This window comes from Oncorhynchus keta, chromosome 29 (genome assembly GCF_023373465.1).
Source record: "Oncorhynchus keta strain PuntledgeMale-10-30-2019 chromosome 29, Oket_V2, whole genome shotgun sequence".
Lineage (NCBI taxonomy): Eukaryota > Metazoa > Chordata > Actinopteri > Salmoniformes > Salmonidae > Oncorhynchus > Oncorhynchus keta.
The window spans coordinates 17,998,349-18,025,904 of NC_068449.1; the positions used below are offsets into that span (position 1 = coordinate 17,998,349).

Genomic DNA, 27,556 nt, shown 5'->3' on the forward strand with positions numbered 1-27,556 from the left:
AGGATGATCAATGGAAACAGGAGGCACCTGAGCTCAATTTCGAGTCTCATAGAAAAAGGGTCTGAATACTTATGTAAATAAGGCATTTCAGTTTATTTTTAATACATTTGAAAAAGAAAATCTAAAAACATGTTTCGCTTTGTCATTATGGGGTATTGCGTGTAGATTGATGAGGATTTTTTATTTATTTAATCCATTCTAGAATAAGGCTGTAACGTAACAAAATGTGGAAAAAGTCGAGGGGTCTGAATACTTTCCAAAGACACTGTATATCTAAGTATCTGTCCATTGTAGTTGTTTTGTTTGTAAAAATAATAAATGCGTGTCACTTTAAGCATATACAGCCACACATTCTTAACTCATTACCTTCCGTTTGTGCTGACAGTGTGTGGTAACAGATAGACAACACTCACTGTTGCACAGCAGTGGCTCCAGCCATGAAACTGGACTGCAAATGTATCTTTTAAAAAAAAAAATGCTTTTGATTAGTTATGATTTGAAACTGGACTGGTTCTGTGGGCTTGCGCCCTTGGAGATGCTCACAGATGAAATGCTCAGTATGAAATCTATGCTAGCCAAGTGTTTCTGAGATTCTGGTGTGAACTGGAACCCAGGCCGTTTTCAGCATGCCTTCACATCTCGCCTTTTCAAGTATGCTGCTGCATAGCATTGTTTAGAAGATAATGAGAACCAATGGCCAATCTCTAGCTACACCCCGGTGTCCTGACAATGAAACCGCTGCATTATATGGGTGTCAATTATCAATTTGGCCACACCTCTACTCTGGCCAGCTGAAAACATCCACTGTTTCTTCAAGATAATTAGAGGAATTGCACAGCTCTACAGGTGGGACTTTGACCCCAGATTGACCGTGATCATCCTGCCACAGCCATCCATTTAAAAGAGCCCATTATCAGCGGCTGTGAGAGGAAAACCAACGCTACACAAGAACTCTGAATGCAGGGCTCAGCACTGCCTTTTTACCTCTAATAGGAATACTTTCCACGGGGCTCTCGTCCTGGCTGTCCTCTTCACCACTTTGTAGTCCTGTAAGAAAGGGAGCCCCACACAGAGCTCAGAGACAGGGGGAGGCTGGGACTCTGGGTTTCCCTTTGTCTGAAAAGAGGGCCCTATGAAGACGGGCTGCCAGGGATTCAGAAAGAGGCCTACGTTAAAAGTGTTGTGATTCTTTGTCATATGAGGGAAGTTTCATTTCAGTATAGCGATGGCTCATACTTAACAGAAATGGCACCATTCTGACTTTTTTCTGTTTGTGATGTTGTGAAAACTAAACTTGCAATATCTGCAAATTGCTTCTGAGTGAAATAGTTCTAGTCTAAAAACACAGGCATCATTGGACAGTATCATACGCCCAACTTCCCTCATTAGTTTTAGTCTTGACTGGTTACACAGTTCACTATCATAACCTGGAGAGTGATGCATTACTACTTGGACTAGCACATTAGCTACTGTATCAAGTGGCCTGCCAGACATGGTGAGAGAGCAATAATGACCTTGCATTCCTGCAGCGCTGTGCTCCTGAGCAGGTCTGACCTCCACAGCACTGTCATAGGGGAATGAGGGAAGGCCACAGGATGACGACTCACTCGCCACCTCCACCGAGGGGCACTCCTCACTGGAACGGGACAAAAGTGTCCTCAGCAGCACTTTGGCCTGCAACCATGGCAAAGTAAAACCACATTCTAATTGCTTCCACATTGTGAAGGGAGAGTCAAATTGAACTACTACCAATTAAACAAGTAATCTACCAGGCCTGGCTGTGGTACAGAGCACAGCACACATCCTGACCGAGCACTGCACATCTCTCTCTCCCTCTCCCATGAGATTAGACAAGCGCCTAAAGAATGCAATCATCCTCACATTAATGTGAAATATGTTAAGATATCTCCACTTGGCAGAGAGGATAGAGACAAACTGCTCTCTTCCTTCCTCTCCACTTATCTCCTGGGAGACGAGGATACTGTGTGATGACATACAGATTCCTTTCACCATATCAAACCAGCCATCATCATCTGAGAGATAGGCCCTCTCTTGTCTTCAAAGGCTGCCTCTCAGCTCAGATGGCTGTTCACAACTTTTAATGAGCACTAATATGAAGGGGATGATCAGGAGGATTTTAGACACAGACAAACTTTAAGTACATGTACAATATCAGTTGTTATAGGCAGGTCATTGGGAGACTGACAGTGTGTACAGGCTTTCATATCCTGAGAGGGGAACAAACACCAACTCCAATCTGATCTCCTCTTCAACACTGACAATCAAAAATGTCCTGATCCCTATTCCAGATATTGCTCTTTTTAAATATAGTCAAATGTACCACGGAGCAGAGAGAGCTCTCACAAACCCAAACCACTGCATTTTAAATATCAATGAATGCAACTGTTGGTCCTTGAATACTCAAAGGGCCTCTTTGAGTGTGCATGCGAGCTGCATGCTCCCGTTTGTTACAGAGTGGTGAAGGCTGTGTGGCAAGACGTGAATAGAAATTCAGTTTGCTCTCGTGTATGAGAGTGAAGGAGAATAAGCTGCTGTGTGTGTTTGTGAGAGATAGGGAGAGAAAGAGAGAGACTATTTGCACATCATTACCACACTGTGCATATATATACACACACATAATATGACATTTGAAATGTCTTTATTATTTTGGAACTTTTGTAAGTCTAATGTTTACTGTTCATTTTTTATTTCACTTTTGTTTATTATATATTTCCCTTGCTTTGGCAATGTAAACATGTTTCCCATGCCAATAAATCCCTGAGAGTGAGAGCGAGCGAGAGAGACACACTCAAGCTCTTCCTGGTGCACTTGGACATGATGATCAGGATGGCGGCACCTCCCTTCTCTTTGTCAGTTCATATTTTCAAGAGCCTCTACAGCCTCTCTCTGCCTCTCTGTCTTGCGTCAGGAAATTGAATACAAATAAGATAGTTGCTTTTCAAAACTGATTATATTACAAGAAATAAACTTATCCTTTGTTGGGAAGAACAGATATTTCCCACTCCATCAAATGTTAAGAGATTAATCTGTAAAGACTTACACATTGATTTGGTGTGTGATACAGTTGCATGTGTCTCAGTTAAATGAAAACCCTAAGCACACAAACAAAGAAAGTAACAGAGACGATTCAGGAAGGAAGATGAGATGCTCTTATCTCAAGATTTCAGCCTCTGTGGGCCTGGTGAATAGTCACTGTAATTTCATTGGCCGTTTAATTAGGCATACTCTGTTGCAAGGTCAATGAGTAGGGACTTTCAAAGAATCCCGCCTCGGTTGTGAAGAAGGTCTAATGCCTGCCTCATTCACACAGGCCTAGGCCTCAGCAATAGTTCAGCTAATAACAAATTAAAGGCCTGTGTTTTCAGGAGAATAAGCCACAGGATGAAAGGAGACTGGGCAGAGACTGTTATTTGCGATTAGTGCATGGGTCAGAGTTTCCCTTCGGTCAAGGTCACCCTGTGTAGTAATCTGATGAATGAGAATCACTATGTTTCACACCCACAGAGACAAAGAGGCCCAAAGTGCTATCGCCTTCTTAACACCGATTGTCCATACAATGGCTGCTATCTTTGAAAGACAACTAACATACGAAAGCCCCTGATATCGTGTTGTCTGAGGTTTAACACTGTAGGTGTCTGTAAAAATGTTTTAAGATATCCTTGTAATGCATGACGTGCTTGCAGGGCTCTAAATGAACCTTTTCATTGGTGGCAATGGTGTCCTAACATATAAAATGTAGGAGTACCAGAATTCTTTACTTTTATCGATTGAGATATGGCCTATATATCACACATACACACTACTGTTCAAAAGTTTGGGGCCACTTAGAAATGTCCTTGTTTTTGAAAGAAAAGCAAACTTTTTGTCCATTAAAATAACATAAATTTGATCAGAAATACAGTGTAGACATTGTTAATGTTGTAAATGACTATTGGAAACGGCAGATTTTTTAATGGAATATCTACATAGGCGTACAGAGGCCCATTATCAGCAACCATCACTCTTGTGTTCCAATGACACGTTGTGTTAGCTAAAGGCTAATTGATCATTAGAAAACCCTTTTGCAATTATGTTAGCACAACTGAAAACTGTTGTTCTGATTAAAGAAGCAATAAAACTGGCCTTCTTTAGACTAGTTGAGTATCTGGAGCATCAGCATTTGTGGGTTTGATTACAGGCTCAAAATGGCCAGAAACAAAGAACTTTGTTAAATAGTACCCGCAAAACACCAGTCTCAACGTCAACAGTGAAGAGGCGGGATGCTGGTCTTCTAGGCAGAGATCCTCTGTCCAGTGTCTGTGTTCTTTTGCCCATCTTAATTTTTATTGGTCAGTCTGAGATATGGCTTTTCCTTTGCAACTCTGCCTATAAGTCCAGCATCCCGGATTCGCCTCTCCACTGTAGACGTTGAGACGGGTGTTTTGCGAGTATGATTTAATAAAGCTGCCAGTTGAGGACTTGTGAGGCAGCTTTTACTCAAAATAGACACTAATGTACTTGTCCTCATGCTCAGTTGTGCACCGGGGCCTCTCACTCCTCTTTCTATTCTGGTTAGAGTCAGTTTGCGCTGTTCTGTGAAGGGAGTAGTACACAGCATTGCACCAGATCTTCAGTTTCTTGGCAATTTCTCGCATGGAATAGCCTTCATTGCTCAGAACAAGAATAGAGTGACGAGTTTCAGAAGAAAGTTCTTTGTTTCTGGCCATTTAGAGCATGTAATCGATCTCACAAATGCTGATGCTCCAGATACTGAACTAGTCTAAAGAAGGCCAGTTTCATTTCTTCTAATCAGGACAACAGTTTTCAGCTATGCTAACATAATTGCAAAAGGGTTTCTAATGGACAATTAGCCTTTTAAAATTATAAACTTGGATTAGCTAACACAACGTGCCATTGGAACACAGGAGTGATGGTTGCTGATAATGGGCCTCTGTACACCTTTTCCTTCAAGGACATTTCTAAGTGACCCCAAACTTTTGAACGGTAGTGTATGTTGGGCCAAAACTGTATGTTTTAGCTACTTTTGAAACACATGTTGTGCCATTGAAACAAATATGTAACCCTGTAAATTAATTTGTTTATTATAAAAAGCTAAAATGTTCATACAAATAGACGTTATTGAATATTAGGTGTCTACATTGTATAAAACCACTATTTTCCTATGTTTGTGACTGATGACGATAAAGATATCCCTCTAGTGGTGTGGGGGATGTGCTTTGGCAAAGTGGGTGGGGTTATATCCTTCCTGTTTGGCCCTGTCCGGGGGTGTCCTCGGATGGGGCCACAGTGTCTCCTGACCCCTCCTGTCTCAGCCTCCAGTATTTATGCTGCAGTAGTTTATGTGTCGGGGGGCTAGGGTCAGTTTGTTATATCTGGAGTACTTCTCCTGTCCTATTCGGTGTCCTGTGTGAATCTAAGTGTGCGTTCTCTAATTCTCTCCTTCTCTCTTTCTTTCTCTCTCTCGGAGGACCTGAGCCCTAGGACCATGTCCCAGGACTACCTGACATGAGGACTCCTTGCTGTCCCCAGTCCACCTGGCCATGCTCCTGCTCCAGTTTCAACTGACCTGAGCCCTAGGACCGTGCCCCAGGACTACCTGACATGAAGGCTCCTTGCTGTCCCCAGTCCACCTGACTGTGCTGCTGCTCCAGTTTCAACTGTTCTGCCTTATTATTATTCGACCATGCTGGTCATTTATGAACATTTGAACATCTTGGTCATGTTCTGTTATAATCTCTACCCGGCACAGCCAGAAGAGGACTGGCCACCCCACATAGCCCGGTTCCTCTCTAGGTTTCTTCCTAGGTTTTGGCCTTTCTAGGGAGTTTTTCCTAGCCACCGTGCTTTTACACCTGCATTGTTTGCTGTTTGGGGTTTTAGGCTGGGTTTCTGTACAGCACTTTGAGATATCAGCTGATGTACGAAGGGCTATATAAATAAATTTGATTTGATTTGATGACATGCATGAGATCAGTCATTCATTCATTGCTAAGAGCAATGATCTCCTGAAGAAGCTATCCCTTTTACTTTCTTTCTGTGCCCCCAAAATGTTCAGATATAGCCTACTAGTAAAGTTACCAGGTTGTTAGCTAGCTAGCTAAGTGTTCAGATATAGCCTACTAGTAAAGTTACCAGGTTGTTAGCTAGCTAGCTAAGTGTTCAGATATAGCCTACTAGTAAAGTTACCAGGTTGTTAGCTAGCTAGCTAGCTAGCTAGCTAAGTGTTCAGATATAGCCTACTAGTAAAGTTACAAGGTTGTTAGCTAGCTAGCTAAGAGGTAACATGACTGTACAAAGTGTAAACAAATGACCCGCGACATGGTTTCTGAATGTAAAATAAGGACCACCAATCTGCCGTTGGAAGAAAGAAAAAGTTGTGCAGGTAATATGAGTCATGTCTTTGGAACTGTTTGGGCTAGAAGCCGTTTTCACTGTTGTAATGTTACAGCCAAGTGAAGAGGAAAAATACATAGAGGGTGGTGGTACTTCACATTTTTTCATTGTTGCACAGACAGTACTTTTAAAAACTCTAAATACTTTGAGAATAAAGTTGTAACATTTCGTGAATAAAGTGGCAATATTTAGAGAATAAAGTAAACATTTTGGAGAATAAAGTCACAGTTGAATGTCAAGACTAAAGTAGGGGATTTGGTGAAGTGCATCCTTCCCTGGCTCCCTGTTGCTGTGCACGCCACCGTTGAAATGCCTGAGTTAGATGGCCTGGTCAATCGATCCTCAAGGTGTGAAGCTTAGGCACGTACGACGCTGACGGCAGTACACGACCAAAGGTCCCAAGGCGATATGGCATATGGACACATATGACAAAACGAAACCATATGGTATTGCAATAAATTGCTGCATAGATGCTTTAGCCATTATGTTATGTCGGTGGAAACCGTGTTACTAAAGCCATAGGTTTTACCAGGTCATCTAAGGCCTTTTTACAGTGCACAGCAACATGGAGCCAGGTAGCTATGCAATTAAACAGATTCCCTACCTTAATCTGGAAATATAATTGCGACTTAATTCTCAAAATGTTAACTTTATTCTCAATATTTTTACTTCATTCTCTAAATAAAATGTAAAGTCTTCAAAATAAAACATTTAATTTACTATTTGGATTTAATTTGTAAAGTTAAATAGACTTTATTCTCAAAATATTGCCATTTAATTTACACTATCCTAAAAAATTAATTGTAACTTTATTCTCAAAGTTTCAACTTTATCCTTGTATTTCAAGTTTTCAAAGTACTATATGTGCAAAAAACCTAAACTGGTACCAAGACTTATTCTTTTTTTTTTTTCATTACTTGGCCCTAATACTCTTCCGTACAACCATGATGTTAACAAATATGCGCTCGCTTTTGTCTTTAAGGCACTGGTGCTCCCAAATTAAAATGCCAGGTCGCAAAACAACATTTTTAGAGCATATGCAACCAAATTGGTAGCACTTTAGAGCCCTATGTGCTTGCAGTGCATGAAGACTGCTACAGTAACAAGCCAGAAGTGGAAAAAAAACTGGGATTCAAACCCCTGGAGTCTGTACTGTATGTAAAAGAAACTGTACTAGTGTATTGTGAGATGCATACTTTGGTGCTATAGGAGGCATTGTGCGGCAGTAGCAGTGGAGTGAACAGCTGGACGAGGCGCTCGGTGGTGAGGACATGGTGGTCCTTCAGCAGAAGGGTGTGCTTGAACCAGTGATCCCACAGAGGAGCAGCGTCAGGTGGGAGACAGGAGCTGCAGCGTGGAGGACAGGGGTGGAGACACAGCATCGTGAGGAACACAGGCCTGTTGTCTCAATGGATATGTAACATAGTAAGATACAACATAAACATCTTTCCTTACAGTGAGTTAATGTACTTATACGGTCTTATCTATATACTGTAAACACTTCACAAACATAAACCATCATGTTCTTCATGTTTTTTTGCTCATTCATGCATGTATGGTGAAAAACCTTGTAGATGGAAAGAAAAACACATGGTACACACAAATAAAAAGTGGTATAGTTTGACATCTTGATATACTGAAAAGAATTGGAACTTAACTGATATTTGTGAATGGAAGTTAACCTAATGAAACAGAAGTTGGCTACAAAAAGTCAAGTGATCACTGTAGGGTATAAAACACATCAGGATACTTTATTTAGCAGAGCATAGCAGAGCAGAGCTTGGAGCTATGGTTCAATGTGGAGCTCCTGATTATCAAAAGAAACCAACGTCACAGATAGTGTTTAATTTGCTCATCACATTCACACACACAGTTAGGCTACTGCTGGAGGTTACACAAATTACTTTTACATTTGTGGAGGATGGAGGCCAGTTCACGGCCATTCGATCCAATCTCAACCTGTTCTAAATGTGTTCTCATCCCCGACATCTAAACTCCACTCTAACTGTCAAGAAAAACACACAGGAACTAATCTGCTCTTTGTCTGAAAAGTGGAATTCCTCTGAATCAGTTCACTTTTCATTTCGACGGGAAGATTGGTCTATTGACCTCGGTCACTTGTAGAGCACTGATATCTCTGGTCTGAATGACTCAATTATAGCTCACAGTTATTACAGGAACAGAGAGTTCAAAATATCCCCATCTTGACTCACTCAGGCTAGTTGCAAGATTTAGCAAATATAACACTGAGGGACCCTGAAACAGCAAGACCGATTGAAACTTTTTCAACCTGTAATCTTATTGCACATATTTGCCATATTGAATAATGATTAAGTAATTATACAAATTAATATAAATCATAATTTTCTCTAGAAAAAAAATATCAAGGATGCAAAGAAAGAAATCCGGTACATGGCTTCATTTCAAAAGGCCATAAGATTACTGTGCTAACCAGCATGACAATGAAGATCATTTTAACAGCCTCACCTACCACACAACTCCATTTACAAATGAAAAGAATGCATCAAATGATAAATCACATTTTCAAAAACAGTGACATCAAAATGCCTTATCTGGTGCAGAGTTCACAGAAGCCGTACCTTATTTTCCTGGGCTCAGTGGTCGACCAGTTAAAGCTAACTATCTCTTCAGGTAACAGGCAACCAACCCTTTGACGTGGTCTTTAACAACCTCTGAAGCTGGTGAAGGACGACTGTTCCACATGTATCAAGGTCCTCTCCATTCAAGCCTTCCCTGGCGTTACAAAGGCTGCCGAACATGTAGAGCGGAGTGAGCCATCGCCATGGAACCCAGAGCTCAGTCCAGCAGCCCAAAGGTCAGGGGTACAGAGCACAGCAGCTGTTCTCTGTACACTCCACATTAGGGATGAGCCACACCACACACAGTAAACTCATGGCAAAGGCCATGGCAGGACTAAAACTCACAACTCACAAGCTGACAACTAGGTGACAGTAGTTCTGATCAATCTGGCAAAAAGGACATAATTGGGCAAGATGTTATTTCCTTTCCTGCTTTCGATGGCAAACACTTATTGATACATGTTTTGAGATCTTTATCGTGTACACAAATGGAACATCACAAGACAAATTGTCACTTTAGTTTCAAATGCCAAATAGCCGTTGAATTTACCTGACTCCCAAAAGCCAGAACAACCATGATTCAGCTGCAAAGTGTGGTTATTATGACAATCCAGTGTTTTTCAAAAACCCTTAGAAACCAAGATGTGCTGCAATGACACTTAAATGAATGACACTTAATTGAAAAGTGAGAGCCCTTGGCGGCAGGAGAATACATTTTCCTCCAGCTCCACAAACACTGGTTGATAATGAAAAGAATTGCAGCCAAACTTAAGACCACTATAATTTCTACCTGACCACTTTTTTACATTTGCTATCACCAACTAATGAGACCCAGTAAACATTTCTTTATCTTCTGTGGAATAGTTGTTCGATGCTCTCCAGTAGAAGGAAGAACACCAGGATGGACAGCCTAAAATAACATACAGGTCAAATTAACACACAGAGACAAAAATGGCTGATGGATTTCACTGATTTTTCCAGTTTTCCAGTTCAACTTGGTACTCAAGGAATGTCCTAATGTGTGTGTGTAAGAGATCAAGGTACTATGGTAGCATTTGAATTGATTGACATGTTAACCAATGTCAGAGATGGGCTCAACCATTCAATTCAATGTCAATTTATGCAGAGTACCAGGCAGGAAAATAAAGTGCCTCAGCACTGGAAACATTAAAATGTCAACTAATAAACAGAGGGGTTTATAAACAGAGCAAAACTGGTTCATAACTTACATAAAAGTCACACCATTTCAATATAACTAACGTTGTTCTTCGTTTGTAGAAAGAGAGTCGGACCGAAATGCAGCGTGGTGGTTACTCATGTCTTTAATGAAGAAAGCGATACATGAAATAACTATTACAAAATACAAAAGGAACGTGAAATCTAATTACAGCCTATCTGGTGAAACAACACAGAGACAGGAACAATCACCCACGAAATACACAGTGAACCCCCGGCTACCTAAATACGGTTCCCAATCAGAGACAACGAGAATCACCTGACTCTGATTGAGAACCGCCTCAGGCAGCCCAGCCTATACAACACCCCTACTCAACCGCAATCCCAATAATACAAAACCCCAATAAGAAATACAACAACATAAACCCATGTCACACCCTGGCCTGACCAAATATATAACGAAAACACAAAATACAATGACCAGGGCGTGACAATAACAAGGTGGCTGCCTCAAAATCTACTTTAGGGCCTGGAAAAAACACATGGACTCATACAACTATTATAAAAAAATACCAGTTTCAACCAAATTCGGACAGCTAACATAGCCCAACCTCCGAGTGCCAACAAGAAGTTACCCAAAGATGATTGATTTTGGTGGGAGATTTACACTTTAATCTGTCCATGTGAGGTTATGAGAAAAGGGTGCCTAATGCATGTGGAGCATTAAGCTCTGGGTGTCCCTCATTGGATTTCCCAAAAACCCCAGCAGAAATCCTGAGCCACCCAACATAAAAGGGACTAAAATAATTTATGACAATCTATAATGGGCTCTGGGGTTAGGGGTCAGCAAACAATTGCTCCTTCCTTTTTGCAGGTTGTTTCCTGGTAACATCCTGATTAAGCTGGCAGCTTGAATTATATCCATGACATTCTGTAGTGCACCATCCATCGGCACTAAGTCCTCTTCAATGCAACTGAAGTAGCTTGGGCAAAAGCTCTGCCGCCACCCCCCTCATAGTTATCATCTTTCTCTCCACGTTATTTGTCAGTGCTCTTCAAAAAAAGGACCTTTTTACAAAAGAAAAGATAATTTGTTGTGTGCACCAAACCTCTCCGTATTGTTGTGAGAGCTTCATCGCGAGGTCTCAAACCACACGTTTGGTGTGGCTGTCTGTGTCTTAGAGAGTCTTGACATCATCAGGAGTGCATTTTTAGTAGGGATGAAAGGGTCAGACTCTTGGGAGCAATATTACACTGACACTGCATACAGTGGATATTTCACCATGATTTCCCGCATGTAATGGTCTCACATGAGTGATTGGTGTCTTTCAGGCTATTTCTTTTCACACACAAAGAAAATGGAAAATGCTGGAAAATACTACTAGTTGTATCAATGGTTTTGACCTGGTGGAGAAAATAACACTACAATAAATATAACTATTAACTGTTTTAAGTAAGAACACACAATAACTGTGACCTGACACCACAAGAACAGTTTCTACTGTGCCGCTAGGAGAATTTAAAATATTGATTGGGGACTTTCTTACTGAGGAATGTAATTGTTCAAATAAAAATGTATTTGTCACGTGCGCCGAAAACAACAGGTGTAGACTTTACAGTGAAATGCTTACTTACAGGCTCTAACCAACAGTGCAAAAAAGGTATTAGGTGAACAATAGGTAAGTAAAGAAATAAAAAAGACAGGCTATATACAATAGTGAGGCTACATACATCTGTATGTAAATTCATTAAGGAAAAAAAATCCACAAAAACACCGCTTAGTCAGGCTGATTGAGGTAGTATGTACATGTAGATATGGTTAAAGTGACTATGCATATATGATGAACAGAGAGGAGCAGTAGCGTAAAAGAGGGGTTGGTGGGTGGTGGGACACAATGCAGATAGCCAGTTTAGCCAATGTGCGGGAGCACTGGTTGATCGGCCCAATGGAGGTAGTATGTACATGAATGTATAGTTAAAGTGACTATGCATATATGATAAACAGAGAGTAGCAGCAGCGTAAAAAGAGGGGTTGGGGGGGCACACAATGCAAATAGTCTGGGTAGCCATTTGATTACCTGTTCAGGAGTCTTGGGGGTAAAAACTGTTGAGAAGCCTTTTTGTCCTAGACTTGGCACTCCGGTACAGCTTGCTATGCGGTACTAGAGAGAACAGTCTATAGCTGGGGTGGTTGGGGTCTTTGACAATTTAGGGCCTTCCTCTGACACCGCCTGGTGTAGAGGTCCTGGATGGCAGGCAGCTTAGCCCCAGTGATGTACTGGGCCGTACGCACTACCCTCTGTAGTGCCTTGCGGTCAGAGGCCGAGCAATTGTCGTACCGGGCAGTGATGCAACCAGGATGCTCTCGATGTTGCAGCTGTAGAACTTTTTGAGGATCTCATGACCCATGCCAAATATTGTGTGTGTTTGGACCATTCTAGTTTGTTGTTGATGTGGACACCAAGGAATTTGAAGCTCTCAACCTGCTCCACTACAGCCCCATCGATGAGAATGGAGGAGTGCTTGGTCCTCCTTTTCCTGTAGTCCACAATTATCTCCTTAGTCTTGGTTACATTGAGGGATAGGTTGTTATTCTGGCATCACCCGGCCAGGTCTCTGACCTCTTCCCTAAAGGCTGTCGGTGATCAGGCCTACCACAGTTGTGTCGTCTGCAAACTTAATGATGGTGTTGGAGTTGTGCTTGGCCATGCAGTCGTGGGTGAACAAGGAGTACAGGAGGGAACTGAGCACGCACCCCTGGGGAGCTCCAAAATGGCGCCGGAAGAAATGGCAGCAGTTTTACGGGCGCCCAACCAATTGTGCTATTATGTGAGTTTTTTCGTGTTATTTGTAACTTACTTTGTACATAATGTTTCTGCAACTGTATCTTATGGCAAAAAAAAGAGCTTCTGGATATCAGGACAGCGATCACTCACTTCGGATAAGACAAAGATTGTTTCTACAACAAGGAGGACGCACAAGGCATTCTCCAAACACCCCACAGGGCCAACATCACCGTTATTTGCAAGAGGAAGCAACGTAGGTACCGAGGACAAAGAGCCGGATGCCTGGTCAGGACCCGAAGAAGGCCAATGTGAAAGCTGCAGTTACCATCAATACTACTCGCCAACGTGCAATCATTGTACAATAAATTAGACGAGGTACGATTACGAATATCCTACCAACGGGAAATCAAAAACGGTAATATCCTATGTTTCACGGAATCGGGGCTGAATGACGGATATACGCTGCACCGGCAAGATAGAATAGCACAAGACGAGGGGGGCGGTCTGTGCACATTTGTAAACAACAGCTGGTGCACGAAATCTAAGGAAGTCTCAAAATGTTGCTCGCCTGAAGTAGGCCACACTACTTGTCTAGAGTGTTCAGCTATACTTTCGTGGCTGTTAATCTTACCACCAGAGACAGATGTTGGCACTAAGACCGCACTCAGTCAACTGTATAAGGAAATAAGAAAACAGGAAACCACTCCCCCAGAGGCGGCGCTCCTAGTGGCCAGACTTTAATGCAGAGAAACTTAAATCAGTTCTATCAAATGTCCATCAACATGTTAATGTGCAACCAGAGGGGGAAAAACATCTAGATCACCTGTACTCCACACACAGAGAAGCGTACAAAGCACTCCCTCGCCCTCCATTTGGTAAATCCGACGACAACTCTATCCTCCCGATTCCTGCTTACAAGCTAAAATTAAAGCAGGAAGCACCAGTGACTCGGTCTATAAAAAAGATGCTAAACTCCAGGACTGCTTTGCTATCACAGACTGGAACATGTTCCGGGATTCTTCCGATGGCATTGAGGAATACACCACATCAGTCACTGGCTTTATCAATGAGTGCATTGAGGATGTCGTCCCCACAGTGACTGTACATACATACCCTAACCAGAAGCCATGGATTACAGAATATTTGTGTTGTGCTGTATTTTACTGGTTTTGTATTTGAAATTGCATAAGCTGGGATACTTTGTGAAAAGAGACCCTGGGCTCAATGCTTAAATAAAGGTTAATATACAGTACCAGTCAAAAGTTTGGACACACCTACTCAAAGGTTTTTCTTTATTTTTACTATTTTCTACATTGTAGAATAATAGTGGAAACATCAGAACTATGAAAGAACAAATATGTAGTAACCAAAAAAAAAGGGGTATACAAATCAAAATACATTTTATATTCTTCAAAGTAGACAACATTTGCCTTGATGACAACTTTGCACAATCTTGGCATTCTATCAACCAGCTTCACCTGGAATGCTTTTCCAACTGTCTTGAAGGAGTTCCCACATATTCTGAGTACTTGTTGGCTGCTTTTCCTTCCTCCTCCTCTGCGGTCCAACTCCCTCTCCATTGGGTTAAGATCAGGTGATTGTGGAGGCCAGGTCATCTGATGCAGCACTCCATCACTCTCCTTCTTCCTTTCCTGTGGCGGTTCTTATGAGAGCCAGTTTCATCATAGTTTTTTTTTTTTTTTTTTTAACCTTTATATAACCAGGCAAGTCAGTTAAGAACACTTTCTTATTTTCAATGACGGCCTGGGAACAGTGGGTTCAGGGGCACTGTTCAGGGGCAGAACGACAGATTTGTACCTTGTCAGCTCGGGGGTTTGAACTCGCAACCTTCTCGTTACTAGTCCAACGCTCTAACGACTAGGCTACGCTGCCGCCCCAGTGATTGATGGTTTATGAGACTGCATTTGAAGAAACATTCAAAGTTCTTGAAATTTTCCTGGACTTAAAGTAATGATGGGCTGTCATTTCACCTGTTTATTAAAATGTATTCTAGGTGACTAGCTCATGAAGCTGGTTGAGAGAATGAGTGTACAAAACTATCATCAAGGCAAAGAGTGGCTACTTTGAAGAATCTCAAATATAAAATATATTTTGATTTAACACATTTTTGGTTACTACATGATTCCATGTGTGTTATTTCATTATTTTGATGTCTTCACTATTATTCTACAATAATAGCTGTGCCCAAACTTTTGACTGGTACTGTAAATGTACTTGAAAATCTATAGCAAGACCTGAAAATAGTTGTCTAGCCATGATCAACAACCAATTTGACAGCGCTTGAAGAATTTTGAAAAAAGGTATAAATCGCCGCCACAGGTGCTTCTACAAAGGGCTGTGAATACTTTATGTAAATTAAATATTTCTGTATTTCATTTTCTATAAATTTGCCAAAAATTCTAAAAACATGCTTTCACTTTGTCACTATGGGGTGTTGTGTGTAAATGGATGAGAAAAAAATCTAAAATGATTCCATCAGGCTGTAACACAACAAAATGTGGAATAAGGGGTATGAATACTTTCTGAAGGAGCTGTATATGTTGACTTTTCCCCACATTTTGTTACGTTACAGCCTTCTTCTAAAAATGGATTAAATAAATAAAAATCCTCAGCAAACTACACACAATACCCCATAACGATAAAGCAAAAACAGGTTTAAAGAAATGTTTGCAAATGTATTTATAAACAGAAATACCTTTTTTTGCATTAGTATTCAGACCCTTTGCTAAGAGACTTGAAATTGAGATCAGGTGCATCCTGTTTTCACTGATCATCCTTGAGATGTTTCTATAACTTTTTTGGAGTCCACCTGTGGTAAATTCAATTGATTGGACATGATTTGGAAAGGCACTAACCTGTCTATATAAGGTCCCACAGTTCAGTCTGGAAGTGCATGTCAGAGCAAAAACCAAGCCATGAGGTCAAATAAATTGTCCGTAGAGCTCCGAGACAGGATTGTGTCAAGGCACAGATCTGGGGAAGGGTACCAAAACATTTCCTTGATGAAAACCTGCTCCAGAGCGCTCAGGACCTCAGACTGGGGCAAAGGTTCACCTTCCAACAGGGCAATGATGCTAAGCACACAGCCAAGACAACGCAGGAGTGGCTTTGTGACAAGTCTCTGAATGTTCTTGTGTGGCCCAGCCAGAGCCCGGACTTGAACATCGCTGGAGAGACCTGAAAATAGCTGTGCAGCGACACTCACCATCCAACCTGGCAGAGCTTGAGAGGATCTGCAGAGAAGAATGGGAGAAACTCCCCAAATACAGATGTGCCAAGCTTGTAGCATCATACCCAAGAAGACTCGAGGCTGTAATCAATGCCAAAGGTGCTTCAACAAAGTACTGAGTAAAGGGTCTGAATACTTACGTAAATGTGATATTTCCAGGGGGGGGTTCTAGAATAAATTTGCAAAGACTTTTAAAACACATTTTTTGTCATTCTAGGGTATTGTGTGTAGATTGATGAGGGAAAAACAATTACATGTTTTTTTGGAATAAGGCTGTAACGTAACAAAAGTGGTAAAAATCAAGAGGTCTTGAATACTTTCCGAATGCACTGTATTCTTATTGTATACATATTACCATAGTCACAATTGTTTTTAAACTAATTTTTATGACTTATTTCTTAATACTGAGAATTATACTGCTCCATTGTAATACATTGAGGAGAGCTTGCAAGTAAGCATTTCACTCTACCCTTTACATTAATATCCTGTGCACGTGACGAATAAACATTGATTTGATGAGTACAACACGACACCCCTGTTTGAAAGACTCCAGACGTTATTAGGAAGAAGAAAACCAAGTGTATTTCTGTTCTCTCCTCCCTTACCCAGGTCACACCAGGAGGAAATTAAATGGAATAGTGGAATGAATTGCCAAGGCTTGTTTTCCTGCCTGGGAGCTGAATGGGAAGAGCGATATAAACTCTGACCTTGACATTGCGTGAGGTGGCGTGGCGCTGGAGACAGGCTGCTCTGAGCTTTTACATCAAAGCCTTGTTTTCCCCCTCATATACAGGGCTCCATGTTAACAATGTGGCTTTGGAAAACATTTGTAAAATACAAGATAATATAAGGCCTATGCATTGAGGAATCTACACAATGCATTGCAAAATTCAAATCACTTACAAGCTACAGTTGTTTATTATACTGTACATATGCATTTGAGTTTCACCCCCCAACAGTTCCTAGTCTACCAACACATACAGTATACTGAGAACTATCATAACACATATAGAGGAAAGCTGTTTATTACAGCTAGGTCTATAGACTACAATCAGACTTTTTCAGAGGACAGTAAAGGTCTGGATTGATGGACGGAAATGCACACTCCCTTCAGTGAAATCCATCCCAAGCGATCCTTACAATTAGAGGACACCAAGTGCTGAATTTCTTAGTGTGAGTGCCAGTCCACATGCCCACCCTCCAAAACACTCTATGGAGCCACAAATATCCTCCTCCACACGGACTTCCTGAGGTCCCTCAAGCAGAAAATTGCTTGGTTACAGCATTATCTTGGATTATGGCAATAATGTTTGTCACGGGTCCTAAACCCTCCCTATAAGTTGCGCTGAGGCTAAGGCCCGTGCTGTTGAGCTGAACTGAGTGCGGTGGGTTGCGTGGAGCGTGACTCCCATCATCCTCTCTGTCAGCTGCAGATGTGGCACAAGTCAACAGTCTTGAGCATAATCCCCAGTACAGCCCAATTCAGTTTGGCCACTCTGGAACATCCTAAAGTAGAGCTGTAGCTTTGCTGCATTAGCTTGCCCCTCTGTTTAATTCACTCAACAATAAACTGCCCAAATTAAACAAATAGTTAGACTGGGAGGAAAATGTAGAAAAATGTATCAACAATGAAAAGAACAGTGTTTGTTATGATGGATATCAGGACAGCGATCACTCACCTCGGATTAGACGAAGATTTCTTCAACAACAACAACAACAAGCAGGACTCACACGATATTTTCCAAACACCCCACAAGGCAGACATCCCAATTATTCACAAAAGGAAGCGACGCAGAGGACGAAGAGCCGGATGTCTCGTCTGGACCCGCAGAAGGCAACTAGGAAAGCTGCCATTACCATCAATATTACTCGCCAACGTGCAATCATTGGACAATAAACTAGATGAGGTACGATCACGAATATCCTACCAACGGGACATCAAAAACTGTAATATCCTATGCTTCACGGAATCGTGGCTGAATGACGACATGGATATTCCGCTTGCGGGATACACGCTGCACCGGCAGGAAAGAATAGCACACTCCGTTCAGACGAGGGGGGCGGTCTGTGCATATTTGTAAACAACAGCTGGTGCACAAAATCTAAGGAAGTCTCTAGATTTTGCTCGCCTGAAGTAGAGTATATTGTGATAAACTGCAGGCCACACTACTTGCCTAGAGAGTTCTCAGCTATACTTTCATGGCTGTTTATTTACCACCACAGACAGATGCTGGCACTAAGACTGCACTTAGTCAGCTGTATAAGGAAATAAGCAAACAGGAAACCACTCACCCAGAGGCACCGCTCCTAGTGGCCGGAGGCTTTAATGCAGGGAAACTTAAATCAGTTCTACCAAATCTCTATCAAATCAAATGTATTTATATAGCCCTTCTTACATCAGCTGATATCTCAAAGTGCTGTACAGAAACCCAGCCTAAAACCCCAAACAGCAAGCAATGCAGGGGTAGAAGCACGGTGGCTACGAAAAACTACCTAGAAAGGCCAAAACCTAGGAAGAAACCTAGAGAGGAACCAGGCTATGAGGGTTGGCCAGTCCTCTTCTGGCTGTGCTGGGTGGAGATTATAACAGAACATGGCCAAGATGTTCAAATGTTCATAAATGACCAGCATGGTCAAATAATAATAATCACAGTAGTTGTCAAGGGTGCAGCAAGTCAGCACCTCAGGAGTAAATGTCAGTTGGCTTTTCATAGCCGATCATTAAGAGTATCTCTACCGCTCCGTGTCCCTAGAGAGTTGAAAACAGCAGGTCTGGGACAGGTATCAACATGTTAAATGTGCAACCAGAGGGAAAGAAATTCTAGATCACCTGTACTCCAAACACAGAGACGCGTACAAAGCTCTCCCTCGCCCTCCATTTGGTAAATCTGACCACAACTCTATCCTCCTGATTCCTGCTTACAAGCAAAAATTAAAGCAGGAAGCAGCAGTGACTCGGTCTATGAAAAAAATGGTCAGATGAAGCAGATGCTAAACTACAGGACTGCTTTGCTATCACAGACTGGAACATGTTCCCGGGATTCTTCCGATGACATTGAGGAATACACCACATCAGTCACTGGCTTTATCAATAAGTGCATTGAGGACATCGTCCCCACTGTACATACATACCCCATCCAGAAGCCATGGATTACAGGCAACATTCGCACTGAGTTAAAGGGTAGAGCTGCCGCTTTCAAGGTGCGGGACTCTAACCCAGAAGTTTACAAGAAATCCCCCTATGCCCTGCAACAAACCATCAAACAGGCAAAGCGTCAATACAGGGCTAAGATTGAATCATACTACACCGGCTCAGACGCTCGTCGGATGTGGCAGGGCTGGCAAACTATTAGACTACAAAGGGAAGCACAGCCACGAGCTGCCCAGTGACACAAGCCTACCAGACGAGCTAAATCACTTCTATGCTCGCTTCGAGGCAAGCAACACTGAGGCATGCATGAGAGCATCAGCTGTTCCGGACGACTTTGTGATCACGCTCTCCGTAGCCGACGTGAGTAAGGTCAACATACACAGGCTACGGGGCCAGATGGATTACCAGGACGTGTGCTCCGGGCATATGCTGACCAACTGGCAGGTGTCTTCACTGACATTTTCAACATGTCAGCAGACCATCATAGTCCCTGTACGCAATAGAGGTCGACCGATTAATCCGAATGGCTGATTAATTAGGGCAGATTTCAAGTTTTCATAACAATCGGAAATCGGTATTATTTGGGCGCCAATTTTGCAGATAAAAAAAAAATATTATAACTTTATTTAACTAGCTAAGTCAGTTAAGAACACATTCTTATTTTCAATGACGGCCTAGGAACGGTGGGTTAACTGCCTTGTTCAGGGGCAGAACGGCAGATTTTCACCTTGTCAACTCGGGGGATCCAATCTTGCAACCTTACAGCTAGTTCAACGCTCTAACCACCTGCCTCTCATTGCACTCCACGAGGAGCTGGCCTGTTACGCGAATGCAGTAGAAGCCAAGGTAAGTTGCTAGCTAGCATTAAACATATCATAAAAAACAATCAATCAATCAATCATAATCATTAGCTATAACTACACATTACATTACATTTAAGTCATTTAGCAGACGCTCTTATCCAGAGCGACTTACAAATTGGTGCATTCACCTTATGACATCCAGTGGAACAGCCACTTTACAATAGTGCATCTAAATATTTTAAGGGGGGAGAAGGATTACTTTATCCTATCCTAGGTATTCCTTAAAGAGGTGGGGTTTCAGGTGTCTCCGGAAGGTGGTGATTGACTCCGCTGTCCTGGCGTCGTGAGGGAGTTTGTTCCACCATTGGGGAGCCAGTGCAGCGAACAGTTTTGACTGGGCTGAGCGGGAACTGTACTTCCTCAGTGGTAGGGAGGCGAGCAGGCCAGAGGTGGATGAACGCAGTGCCCTTGTTTGGGTGTAGGGCCTGATCAGAGCCTGGAGGTACTGAGGTGCCGTTCCCCTCACAGCTCCGTAGGCAAGCACCATTGTCCATTGATGAGGACAGGAAGCTACTGTGCTACTGTGCTATCCATGGTAGAGACGTGAAATTATTTGAAGAAGCTCATTGTTGAAAAATGTACAATCTTGGATAGCAGAAGCAAGTCACACAACTAGGTTTGGGGTTGTTCCCACAAAACTAAGTTTCAAATCAATATGACCTACAGTGACTATCAACACATGGTTGATGATATTACTTGTTTATCTAGCGTGTCCTACGTTGCATATAATCGATGCAACGCTGGGGGATGATTTAACAAAAGTGCATTTGCGAAAAAAGCACAATCGTTGGATGACTGTACCTAACCATAAACACCAATGCCTTTCTTAAAATCAATACACAGAAGTACATATTTTTAAACCTCCATATTTAGCTAAAATAAATCCAGGTTAGCAGGCAATATTAACCAGGTGAAATGGTGTCATTTATCTTGCCTTCATTGCACGCAGAGTCAGTGTATATGCAACAGTTTGGGCCGCCTGGTTCATTGCGAACTAATTTGCCAGAATTTTACGTAATTATGACATAAGATTGAAGGTTGTGCAATGTAACAAGAATATTTAGACTTAGGGATGCCACCCTTTCGATAAAATACCGAACGGTATCCGTATTTCACTGAAATAATAAACGTTTTGTTTTCGAAATTATAGTTTCAGGATTCGACCATATTAATGACCAAAGGCTCGTATTTCTGTGTGTTATTATGTTATAATTAAGTCTATGATTTGATAGAGCAGTCTGACTGAGCGATGGTAGGCAGCAGCAGGCTTGTAATCATTCATTCAAACAGCACTTTAGTGCGTTTTGCCAGCAGCACTTCGCAAGCACAGCGCTGTTTATGATTTCAAGCCTATCAGCCTAATGGCTGGTGTAACCGATGTGAAATGGCTAGCTAGTTAGCTGGGTGTACGCTAATAGTGTTTCAAACGTCACTCGCTCTGAGACTTGGAGTAGTTATTCCCCTTGCTCTGCAAGGGCCGCGGCTTTTGTTGGGCGAAGGGTAAAGCTGCTTCGAATGTGGCTGTTGTCAATGTGTTCCTGGTTCGAGCCCAGGTAGGGGCGAGGAGAGGGACGGAAGCTATACCGTTACACTGGCAATACTATAGTGCCTAAAAGAACATCCAATAGTCAAAGGTATATGAAATACAAATGGTATAGAGAGAAAGTACTATAAATACTATATTAACTACAACCTAAAACCTCTTACCTGGGAATATTGAAGTCTCATTGTTAAAAGGAACCACCAACTTTCATATGTTCTCATGAGCAAGGAACTCAAACATTAGCTTTTTTACATGGCACATATTGCACTTTTACTTCTCCAACACTTTGTTTTTGCATTATTTAAACCAAATTGAACATGTTTCATTATTTATTTGAGGCTAAATTGATTTTTATTGATGTATTATATTAAGTTAAAATAAGTGTTCATTCAGTATTGTTGTAATTGTCATTATTACAAATACATTTTAAAAAATGGCCGATTAATCGGTATCGGCTTTTTAGGTCCTCCAATAATCAGTATCGGCGTTGAAAAAACATATTCGGTCGACCTCTAGTGCCCAAGAACACAAAGGCAACCTGCCTAAATGACTACAGAGCCGTTACATTCACGTCCGTAGCAATGATGGGCTTTGAAAGGCTGGTAATGGCTCACATCAACACCATTATCCCAGAAACCCTAGACCCACTCCAATTTGCATACCGCCCAAACAGATCCACAGATGATGCCATCTCTATTGCACTCTACACTGCCCTACCACCATAGTAACCTCAAAGCTCATCACCATGCTAAGGAACCTGGGACTAAACACCTCCCTCTGCAACTGGATCGTGGACTTCCTGACAGGCCACCCCCAGGTGGTGAGGGTAGGTAGCAACACATCTGCCACGCTCATCCTCAACATTGGAGCTCCCCAGGGGTGCGTGCTCAGTCTCCTCCTGTACTCCCTGTTCACCCATGACTGCATGGCCAGGCACGACTCCAACACCATCATTAAGTTTGCTGACGACACAACAGTGGTAGGCCTGATCACTGACAACAACGAGACAGCTATAGGGAGGAGGTCAGAGACCTGGCCGGGTGGTGCCAGAATAACAACCTATCCCTCAACGTAAACAAGACTAAGGAGAGGATTGTGGACTACAGGAAAAGGAGGACCGAGCACGTCCCCCATTCTCATCGACGGGGCTATAGTGGAGCAGGTTGAGAGCTTCAAATTCCTTGGTGTCCACATCAACAACAAATTAGAATGGTCCAAACACACCAAGACAATTGTGAAGAGGGCACGACAAAGCCTATTCCCCCTCAGGAAACTAAAAATATTTGGCATGGGTCCTGAGATCCTCAAAAGGTCCTACAGCTGCAACATTGAGAGCATCCTGACCGGTTGCATCACTGCCTGGTACAGTAATTGCTCAGCCTCCGACCGCAAGGCACTTCAGAGGGTAGTGCGTACGGCCCAGTACATCACTGGGGCAAAGCTGCCTGCCATCCAGGACCTCTAAACCAGGCAGTGTCTGAGGAAGGCCCTAAAAATTGTCAAAGACCCCAGCCACCCCAGTCATAGACTGTTCTCTCTACTACCACATTGCCAAGTCTAGAACAAAAAGGCTTCTCAACAGTTTTTACCCCCAAGCCATAAAACTCCTGAACAGGTAACAAAATGGTTACCCGGACTATTTGCATTGTGTGCCACCCCCCACCCCAACCCCTATTTTTACGCTGCTGCTACTCTCTGTTCATCATATATGCAGTCACTTTAACCATACCTACATGTACATACTACCTCAATAAGCCTGACTAACAGGTGTCTGTATATAGCCTTGCTACTCTTTTTTCAAATGTCTTTTTACTGTTGTTTTATTTCTTTACACACACACACACACACACACACACACACACACACACACACACACACACACACCTTTTTTCCCCGCACCATTGGTTAGAGCCTGTAAGTAAGCATTTCACTGTAAGGTCTACTAAACCTGTTGTATTAGGCACACGTGACAAATAAACTTTGATTAGATTATTTCCAGTATAAGGCAAAACGTGTAATGTAACTCATACGTACCTTTCCAATGGTATTCCTTAAGACGTGGATTCTCTACTTGGTTCAGATCTGTTCCTAGGCTCTGGAGTGTCAAGTGATTCTTGACTGTGTATGCTGATGCTGTGGAGATCCCTGTCCCTGGGTGTAGCACTCCTCTGGTGGGCTGTCTGTCCTCCTGCTATGGCCGTCTACATAGACGACATTCTGTGGCACCTTTGGTACCTCAGCCAGGTCAGACTCGGTCAGGGAGATTGACAGGTCACTGCCACTCCTGGTCACTGACAGCTCCACTGGAACTGGATATACTGAGGTCTTCACTCCTCTCTGAAAACACATACACAACAGGCTATTTAAATCACTGTGTATATAGAGCATTATGAGTATAATACAAATTATTTGAGCCATTTCTTAAAAAGAACACACATTTCAATCAAATTGCTAATAAATAAAGTATTAGAGAGTACAGTAAAACAATGGAGAACATAGAGTCTGGATATCTTCTAGTATGTCATTTCTTTCAGGAGTAAGATCACTAACCTGGCACATCTTGAGATTATTTTCCCAAGTCAGTTTGAGTTGGTGATCTTTGCAAGACTCTCTCCAACTTCTTTTTTTATGCTATCCTGGTGGGCAGACCCTCTACCGAGTGTATTCTGCAGGTGAATTCCTGTCAGACATATGGCTGATACTGCTGGGATGATAGGCTATTCTTCTCAGGCCTCGTCAAGGTCACTCGAGGTGTAGGAGATTGTTAATCACCTCCAAAAGGCACACTGGCGCTGGCTGTTAAACTGGATGGAACCACTGCTGCCATCCTTTCATGTTTGTCACTCAAATTACAGCCGTCGGGGGAATCGTTTGAGCCCGAAATGTCATCTGATAAATGTGCTCCGCTGTCGGCAACAACCTCTCTAGAAACTTTGGAGTCCTTCAAAAAGGCCACTTTGTCGGTATTCCGAGGCACGTGAGCGATGATTGGGGCGAATGATGCTCGGCTTCTTGTAAGTGTACACTTATGGTGGCATCTTCAGCCCTGGACTCTCTGGAAGTCTGCCGACCCATGAAAATTACAGATGGTTGGTATAAACCCCTGGCATGTGGAAAGGGAGAAACACCCAGAGGATGGCCATGTAATACCTCTCCCTGAAAAACAGGAAATAACCAGGTGCATACATGTAGATTCATGGTTACTCTATCAAATAACAAAATGCTAATAAATAGCAAGGCATTTTTGGAGACCATTTGTTGGGGATGCAAGTGTATTGTGTAACTCAAATTAAAGTGAAAATTGACTGCTACTTGATATCATTATGCTCAAATACAATCCTCAAGAGCAAAATGTTTCTAGTCACAGCCCCCCTTTCAATTTCAGCTATGCAAATTCCAATGGCTATGGTAATATAATTAAATTGGGATATAATCAGAATACAACATGAAGTACCATTAACAATTAGATAAGATTGGCAAAATAGCATCAACTGGTCAAGGATACCCTCCATTCACAAGCAGCGGAAACAGTTTGTGTTGGTGTAATACTGCTCTTACAATTTTCTGCTTGTATTATTCAGTTTATTCTCCTTAAATGCAACAGTTGCAAATCCGGTAATAAGGGCTTTTTCCTAAACTGAGTGTTTTAAAAGTATCACTTTTTTTTCACAAAACATTGTTTAGGATCATATTTATTTTCAAATCCCTAATTGAGAAGAATGTTACACAATCCATGCTTTAACTTTAATCTTATAAGCAATCCTCTGCGCAAGTTGCGATTCCTGTCTGCTATGGAACTGAGGGGGGAAGAGAAGGCTAAAAAAAATCTCCCTCCAAACATAACAAAAAGCATGGCTTCTGTTTCTTTTCTGATAAGAGTCTTAAATACCAAACAGTTAGCTGCTTAATAACATTCACTGTAGACCATGCAGCTCTGCCCAGCAGATCCACAAAGCAGGTAAAAAAGAAGAAAAGTTCATTTCTTGGCTGAGTGATTCCATCGGTAGCTGCAGGGCAAAGTAGAAAGTGTTTCACTAAAGTAGCAATTGATTCTTCTATCAATCTGCGGCACGCGCGTGCTCTTCCAAGGAATGTATTAAATATGAAAATCATATCCCGTTATCACATGCCTCCAGCTTTCAGCCCGGTAAGCTTCCCTTAATGAATACTGCAGCCTGAGGGACATGCACACTGCCAGCAATGGCTTGTATGCATAATGGAGTGACGGTACCATTTTGCTCATTACAATGTCGCCAAGCTGAGGGGGTTTGCACACAGTCACAAGTGACTGCTCTAGACAGCATGCTCCAAGTTATTATGAGATGTCTTAGACATTTCATCTGAAAGAGCATTACTGCATTAAGTGAAGGAAGAAGCAGCTATGGGCTTGAACTATATGGCTTGTACCAAGGAACAAGCCACGATTAGACACCTTGCATATACACAGTTAAATGTATACTGCTCTACGGATTTGCTCGGCATAATGTCTACTTTTCTTTGTTGTTCCAAAGCTGAAAACACAATTTGATAGACCTAAGATTTGCCTTGAGAAGAGTATACTGTGTGAGTAAAATATGTTGGCCAAATCTTCAGATATTATACACAATCTGGTATACATTCCCCTAAGACTATTTTACACTGTTAAACTGTTTATTCATATAAACAGGCGTCCATTATATAAAATAAATTGTACAGGACATAGGGCACCCTGCAATAACAAAACTACTACTACAGCCAGAATTAAACATAGCCTAGACACAAGTCATGTCTTTTCCTTTATTCATGAGTCAACTTGTCTAATCAAAGGTTATTCCTAGATTTATTTTAGAATGTACTATTTTATCATTTCCGGAGATGATTTAATTACTATACCTCGTCAATACCTTTATTCTGCCTCGCTGCCATGAATCTGGAGATTCCATTCAAGCATCGAACCTGTGAAAAACAGCAAAAACACGGTCAATACATCAATATTCATTTAGAAAATGTCCTTCTCAAAGGGAGCAATTATCCTAACTATTGAACCTTGGTCAATGCAAAGCTCAACAATATCCAAAATCATAGGAGATGGTCCCTATCAGAAACATTCACATAATGCACGTCATTTCATATTATCTTGGTCATTGTATACATAGGATGTTTCTTCAGTGTGATAAAACTGCTTAAACATGCTCTGCAAACACAGGCAGACATGGAAATAAGAGCTTGTGAGAGCCATAGTGTCCAAACACAAGAAAGTCAGTCACCACAGGTATTCTGCTTGCCAACACTTTTAATCAATTATCTGGGTAGTCAGACTGTTTAATTGGAGTTGAGATTAGGGCAGTCAGTCTAATGGTGCAGTTAAGAGCACTGGGTTGAACTCTAACATCTCAGGCCGTTTCTTCAAAAGAATACAAATTGCCACACAAAAAGGCTACTTTTTGTTGATCAACATTGCTAAATATCTATTTGCACTGATTCTACATTCAAAGATAATAATGAAGTCACAAATGATCATGATTACGGAAATATATGATAGCATTGTTTGTAAGGGTGTGTGGTCGTACTGTTTTCTGCTCGTTGGAAAAACAGGCTGCATTTTGCTACAAAATACAAACAACAAATTAGTCTAGTAAAATGTTCGCATCTGAAAGTAAATGGCACATTTTCATAGTTGGTGTACTGCTTAACAATTAAGTCTTAGCACACTAGATGAATGAAACATAGTCATTTTTACAAATCAACTAAACTCAGCAAAAAAATAAACATCCCTTGACCCTGTCTTTCAAAG

At 41.9% G+C, this 27,556-nt stretch overlaps 1 long non-coding RNA gene across 2 annotated transcripts in view; it reads right to left on the minus strand.

Moving 5' to 3' along the window:
• Positions 1-6,169: 6,169 nt before the first annotated feature.
• LOC118362369 (uncharacterized) overlaps positions 6,170-27,556 on the minus strand; it is a 28,369-nt gene continuing 6,982 nt past the window's right edge. The window contains exons 2-5 of one of the 2 annotated variants that reach the window (XR_004821190.2): positions 26,656-26,718; positions 24,334-24,939; positions 23,818-24,120; positions 6,170-7,761 (exon numbers count right to left, since the gene is read on the minus strand). This is a non-coding gene — a long non-coding RNA (uncharacterized LOC118362369). Of the gene's footprint in view, positions 7,762-10,318; positions 11,595-23,817; positions 24,121-24,333; positions 24,940-26,655; positions 26,719-27,556 lie in introns of those variants that run through there. The other variant, XR_004821189.2, reaches the window with a different exon arrangement.